Here is a 7593-nt window from a genome sequence, read left to right as displayed (position 1 = left end):
TCTACGAAAAGAAGAATTGTGAATTTTCAAATTAATCGCTGGAGCAAAATCCCATAAGTTGCGCATTTAAAACTATATGGTCGGCATTGTTGTAATTTCTTCGCCACCGACAGAATCGCACAAATGTATGGATGCCTTAATACTGAAGTTCCACTGCGCATTGAAATGACAGAAATTTCGATAACAAAATTGGAAGTGTTAAAGGTAAAGGCCGGCTTGGTCCGAATTTCTGTAGAAAAATCAAAAGCTAAATTAAAATATTATCGATTTGCACGAAAACAAGAATTTTACCGATTATTTAAATTTATAAATTATTATATTCAACATGCAGCATTAAAAAAGCGAGACATAAATTCTACCCTTTTCTATCTCTCTCCTTCTCGAATCTGTAAGTGACCGAAAATTAAATTTTAAATTTGTACTGACAATGTTTTAAAACATCAAAAATTCAAGGCTTCTTTAGTAGTATGAACCAATTTAAATACTCATAGAATATAGTATTTTCTGAAGCTTGTGTTTTTAAACTATAACATCTACTAAATGAAAAATGCAAGCTTCAACCTAAAACTAAAGCTTTTAAGACATGTGGCCACCAGACAAAGGGTTAGCTGATCTCTCATTTCAATTAAATAAATAAAAAAAATTATCTTATCAGAACTTAACTTATAAGAAAAAAAAAATACGACATTTCTTATTTTTAAAATGCCAACTTTCATTTAGCACTTAAGAAAAAAATGTTTAAAATTGTATAGGTAATTTTTTACGGCCATCGTCAGCCATTTTACTGATACGCTGACGATCGTGGACAATGACGATGACGACATTCAACATAGGAGCCGATTATACTCAATATAAACTTTTTCCCATAAACATTACTTCCCCGAGTGCAAATATTTTCTGCCACACGATAACAACATACTTAGGATATTCACAAGGTGACATATCGGCCTTATCCCGAATTCCATGAGAAGAAATATTGCCAAATATTATAAAGCAGAACCAAAACAAATTTCTCCAATTTATTTTGGTTTTGCCTATTAAATTATGGGAACGATTTATTCACATGGAATTGGCGATATGGCTGAATAGTTAGTTATATCGTCATAAGTCAACAAATTTTAAAACGTGTAAAAATGTTTTGAGCTTCCTAAGAATCACTGAAAATCGACACCTTGTGAATCCATGAACTATATTTTTGTTTTTTTTTTTGTATTTTACTTCGTTTTAATTATTTTTATTTTTTGCTTTTTCTCGTAAAACTACTGAATCACTTAAATTTTATTTGATTTTCGAGGCTAGTTTCTTCCTCCAAACATTTCTTGTTTTTTTTTTACTGTTTTGCACTTTTTCGGGCCAACAACAACACGTTTTGTTAATCATTAAATAGTAGCTAAATAGAGATCGTCAAACATTTTCTACAAATATACATACAATCCATCACATGCCAACTTTCAACTTCCAACTATAATTTCAACGCTTCAACGTTTACGTAATTTTTTCGCTATTTAAATAATTTGTTAGCGCTTACAAACAAATACACTATCTATGTATAAGTACGTACGTACATATGTATGTCTGCATGTTAAATGTCTAGTATAATGAGACTAGAGTACATTTGTATATATGTACGAGTATATAAATCTTGTGAGAGAGCGAGCTTAGCTTATGAACTGTACAATAGTAGAAAGGAGGAGTAAGTAGTACTAGGAGACATGTGGGATGATCGTGATCGTGATCGTCAACGTTTACATGAACATGATCGTCAACAGCATTTGTTGCAGGCGATGATTATACTCGGCGCCGCCGCCGCCGCCGCCACCACTGCATCCAGCATCATTTTCACGAATTATAAATATGGATAATGATAAGATTTATTGCGATAAAGCCCATCGATAAGGCCGGAGTAGTTGAAGCCTATAAAGATTTTGTGGTAAAGTTGCGATGTTGTTCGATTGCAGACGTTTGTATCAGTGCAAGATTTCGTCGTTGAATTAGCATCGATTTTTTTTTTTTTTTTTAGTTGATTGTACGAGTTTGCAACAGATGTTGCAAGAGTAGCATAATTGACAGCCATACAGAGCAAAATTATGTAAGCGGCAGCATGAAAGAAAGAAATACGAGAAAAAGGTTAAGAGCGTGTTAGTAAAATTTTTACTTAATACATACATACTAAGAAATATTTATGTATGTAGTACTATGTAGCGATAAATATCCCTTACAATGGGGTTTATTATTGTAAAGCCTTTTCTTTCGCACAAACACTTTTAAAATCCCTCTTAGAGAAAACCAATATTTATGATTTTCTTATTAACTATTCGCACTTGAATCCTGCGTGGAGCGTAAAAAGTACAAAACTTGTGGACAAAATATAAATGAAATTATATTATTAAAAAATAAAAATAAAGAGCAAAAAAATTTCGAAGAAATATACAATTTTATGCAAAAACAGGAAGACAATGAATGACTCGACAAGAGTTAAAAAAAAAAACAAATAATAATTAAAAATTAAAAAAAATAATTAGCAATAAAAAATCTAACGTGTAATATTATGTTTTCTTTTTCTGAAAGCAACGTTCAAACCAAATATTTGTTTTCACTGTACGTTTTACCATTAAAGCTTAGAATACAGCTCTTAAGGAAAATCACAAGAAATATTTTTCATTATTTGGAGTTTACAAAAACGAAATATATATAATTTTTATTTTATTTATTTTTGAGGTCATTTTTTATGAAAAATGTGGTGTTTTTATTTTATAAAATTCTTTGCAAGTTTCGCTTGGAAATTTTTGGAGCTTGTTACTTTTTACATTTTAGCTGATGAAAGATTCAGTATTTAAAAATTGTTTAATTTGTTTTGAGTTTTTTTCTTATTTTTAAAATCGTCACTAATCGAAACACATCATGAAAATTTTAATAAAAAACTAACTCAAAATATTCTGTTAAAAAAGCTTTAAGCTATTTTAAAATAAAAAAGAACTTTCGTTTAATAAAAAAAACATTACATCATAAAAAACAACTTACAATGAAAAAAATAAAGTTTCGAAGACCAATTAATTGTTCTTTGTATTCAATTAAATTATTGGCTAAGGCTTTTCAAATTTCATAATTCCGCAGTCTCGCAGACGGACATCTTCTTAAAAAAAATTTCATAAAATATATAGTACAGAATTTCAAGCGCCCATGTTAAAAAAGTGCCTAAAATTTAGATGAATTTTACAACTTTTTAAAAAGTTTACAAATGCTATTAGAAAAGGTTAAAAAGTATTACAAAATTAAAAACAAAGTTGTAAAATTTTAAAAAATAGTTATTATTTTTTGTAAGAGATATGTTCCTTTTGTTAAAAAAAAAAACAATTTTTTGCGTATTTTAAAATTCATTAAATGTTTTTCGCAAAACAACTTTCATGACTATCATTCTTTAATAAATCATTTTGAAAATGTAAAAAAGTGCATGTTAAAATTATTTTCCGTTAACATTTTTTTTTGTAAAAAAAACAATTTCTTTGACATTATTTAAAAACTAGTGTTTGAAAATAAATAGTTTTACGTTAAAAATTTATTGTTTGGTAATAGACTTTTCGTACAAAATTCTTAGTTATAAATGCCATTCTTTTAAAATTCTCTTCGAAAAACATTAAATTTATTTACATAAAACAATTATTTAACACTTTTATATATATTTTTCATATCCAATTGTTTTTACCGAAATTGTTATGCCGGATTTCCTCTGAACGCTAAAGACAAAAAATTGTACGCCAATGTTGTGCATTAAAAATATGTATCCGAGTCGTTACGTTCATAAAATTTGTCATTATGCCATTACGTTTTTATTAACACGGTTCTATTCTGTATCAGCGACAAATTCTTGTCACAGTGTTTTTACGGAAAAATAAATGAAAAAGTTGAAATTTGTCAGTAAAAAATTTTTTGTCACCAATTATAGTACAATTTCTAATACATAGCTATTGAAATGAGAAGTATATTTTAAGCAAAAACCACGGCCGACTTCAATTCTGATCTACAAATTCAGGTGTATCGTTAATTTCTACATGATCCAATGATCGGATCTAAACCAAATTAGTATGCGACCACCTCGGAGACACTACCTTTCCCATAGAAGAATCATCGAAATCCTAAAAATTCGAAACAAATCAAACACATGAAGTGTGAACCCCGTCCGTTTTGGTATGGAACACCCCATATACAGTATTGGCCATATCTATAGCATCCTCATTTCAAAGGGATATTATTTGCCACTTATGTTTAATTATTTTTTAAGAATTTTCAATTAAAATACAGTTCATTCTCTAACAAAACTCATATAAACCAAAGTTTTAAACTTTGTAAAAGACTACAAAAAATGCAACGAATTTTTACCTAAATTTCAAAACGAATTTTTTTCAGTACGCAGTTTTATAGCGCATTCAATTTTAGTCTAAAAAAATGTGCAAGTTTCAAATGTTTTTATAATTTTTTTTTGTCGCGTTTGCTTCCATATAACGAATAAACACAATTTATTTTTACATATATGTACGGTGACCATATTTATGAGGGCCGAATACGGGACAAAAAATAATTTTGGAAATTTTTTCCACACTGTTTTGCCTGAAACAGTATCCTTATAGTAACACCACACATTTATAGGATAGTTTTCTGAGATTTTCAACCCGTAAAATTTGTTAAATTTTAGTATAATAATGTGCAATTTTAAGTCGGTAAGGCTTACCACTAACTTTTTTGGCATTTTTTAACGGGTTTTTTAACGGTTTAACGGTTAACAATTTTTTTTAAACAAAGTAAGTGTGTTCGACCTTTTTTTTTTGGAAGGAGAAGCAAATGAGCAACACTTTTCACTCGCACTTTATTATACTCAATTTTAATAATTTACAAAACCGCAAACTAATTTTTTTGTCTAAAGATTCTAATTAAAAAGTTTTAAATTTTGGTGAAACATTGCAGAATTAATTTTTATAGTTTTCTGCACAAAGCTGGAAATTTGGTAGTATATGGTTTTTGTTAGGAAAGGAGCTTTACTTTCATAAAATAAATAAAAAACATTAAATAAACTAAGAAAAAATAGCCAAAACTTACTAAAATATCGAGTATTCATCGATTCGAATCACAGCCATTCAGATTAGAAAATAATAACTGAAAGGTATTCCTCGCCAAATTACTGTGGTCAGCTAAACCAGAGTTGGACTGATGAGGGCTATTTTTTGAAAAAAAAAAAAAAAGGGCATCGACGTCGACAACCAGAATAGGGCTGATTATTTAATGCTCGTTAAATTTTTTGTCATTTAATCCGGCATAACTTTTAAAACATGAAATGTGGAAGCATACTTAATGGCTATTAATTTTTGTCATTACAATTAGTAATTGAAATAAAAGTTCTTTTGTAAAAAAACATTTTACAAAAATTATACAACTACTTTCTTTTTACTATTCTGACTAATTTCTTTTTATTCAAGATTTATTGAAAGATCGACACATTAAGCAATTTGCGTAATTTTATATGATTTCTTTTTTATAAAAAAATATTTGGGAAAAATATTCTGTCTATAGGACACAAATATGTATGTATATTTCTTCTTTTAATATTGTACACACTTGATACAAAAAATATATATTGATTTGTGCACAAAAAATAAAGGAAAAAAAATATTTTCGATCTTTTTGCATAAAAAAATTGTTTGTGTCTACAAAGCAGACTTTGTGAACTTCATATTTTAGAAGCATTTACATTGTCAAAAAAGAAAAAAAAACTTTTATTTTTCACTCAATAAATCTTTGGACAAAAAAATTGCACTTTTATTGTTGCCCTAGCAGATCATTTTTTCCGTAAATTTCCAGTGGGGTTGCTATATATATTTAGTATGTTTGTATGTGCGTATATAAGTTTAGATAAAAAAATACAAAAAAATCTCACCTTTGCTCTTTGGGAACAACAACAACATTTGGATATACTTGCGAATATCTACTAAATGCGTATTCAATCTATAAAAAAATTTGCAGTAAATACATATTAACAAAAAATTAGTTATTTATTCGTATACACTAGCATATTTGTAAGTATGTATATATATTTTTATGGTATAGAAAAAAATTATAAAAAAGTCATAGTCGTCTTTTTCTTTTCGTTTTGGAGTGCACTCAGGAGGAAATATAGTAGTGGTGGTTGTTGCGCGCCGGCGCCGCAGCCAGCAAACATTTTTTTTTTTTCGGGAAGAAGTATGTACGAGTATGTTTGTTTTTAGACGGAGAGGGTTAGGTATGTTGAAGTACTTACTTGCCATTTCGTGTTGCTGAGCGTAGTGAGCGCAAACGAATTGAGCTTGGATTCTGGCAGCTAGAAAAAAATTAACAAAAACAACAAAAACGAAAAAAATACTTCCCGCTGTATGTACAACTGCATTTTTTAGTTCTTTGTTTTTGTTCTTACTTTGTTAGCAGTAACTTGCTTGCAAATTTTTGTGGAAAAAAAACAAAAAAATTATTTTATTATTTTTATTTAATTACTCACTGACATATATGCATATATTGAAGTATTTGCGAATGTATTATATTCATATTACTACATTAATATTTTCTTTTAGATGTAATTCTTTTTTTTTTGTAATTTTTTATATATGTATATATATATATATATATATATATATATTAAGTGTTGAAGAACGACGCTCTAGCACTACATTTACGTTTATAAGTTTTTCTTTTTATATGTTTATATAAGTTGTGTACGATTTCGTGTTTGCTTCAACTCTTTTTCATATGTATGTAATTCGAAACATTTCTGCATTAAAATTTTCTTTTTAGTGTCTTGTGGATTAAGTTTAAAAAATCGGCTAAGCTTTACGAACAAGCATTTCATATGTTCTGTATGTATGTATGGTAGGTCTTAAAATTAGTATAATAAAATTAAAATGTGGTTAAAGTTATTAATTTTTTTCCCATGTAATTTTTCGCGCTTTATTATTTGCTGATTTCTTGTTTTACACATACATATGCATTTGCCTGCTGGTTTCTCTAAGTTCTTTTTTCTTATGCAACTACATATGCAAATATTGTATATTTTATTGTTGCCTTATATCTCTAAAATATATTGAAAAAAATTTAAATAAGCACGAAAAAAATGAAAATAAAAAAATGTAAAATGTAAAAATTAAAAAAAAAATTCGATAATATAATAAAAAATACAAAAGTGAAGTACCGAAAAAAATTTCAATCAAAAATTAAAAAAAAAAATCTAGAAAAAACATTTGTATATTTGTGAATTGATTGTATATTTTTTACTACTCGCCAAAAAACGCAGTGCACAAATTTGAGGTTTCCAAGCTTCAAGCATGTTTAGATTTAGAGCCAGTCGCAAAATCGCCCATATTGCTTTTTTCTACGTTCGCTTACAGCGCACCGTTTATATTTTTATGAAAGTTATTAAACACAAATTTTAATTTCGATAGCTAATCGAAACCCATTGAGAAATGTTCAATTATCGACTAAAGCGGCACATGAATAATCGGTAAATTCTTGACATCACTAACAACGCTTTTGACATGTATTAGTCAGCTAAATATCATCAAGTTTGCCGCCGCAAGG

General features: G+C 28.2%; 1 long non-coding RNA gene across 1 annotated transcript; it reads right to left on the bottom strand.

The window, feature by feature from the left end:
• Positions 1-756: 756 nt before the first annotated feature.
• Positions 757-6064, bottom strand: LOC108379612 (uncharacterized). The gene is made up of 2 exons (XR_001849495.1): positions 5927-6064; positions 757-1914 (listed from the first exon to the last, which is right to left on the bottom strand). It is a non-coding gene; the product is annotated as an uncharacterized LOC108379612 (long non-coding RNA).
• Between the last annotated feature and the right edge of the window lie 1529 nt (positions 6065-7593).

The sequence above is a fragment of the Rhagoletis zephyria genome, unplaced genomic scaffold, assembly GCF_001687245.7.
Source record: "Rhagoletis zephyria isolate East Lansing unplaced genomic scaffold, Rhagoletis_zephyria_1.1 Rzeph_scaffold_16781, whole genome shotgun sequence".
Lineage (NCBI taxonomy): Eukaryota > Metazoa > Arthropoda > Insecta > Diptera > Tephritidae > Rhagoletis > Rhagoletis zephyria.
Note: the sequence above shows the minus strand (reverse complement) of the source record. Positions and strands in the feature narration are given on the sequence as shown.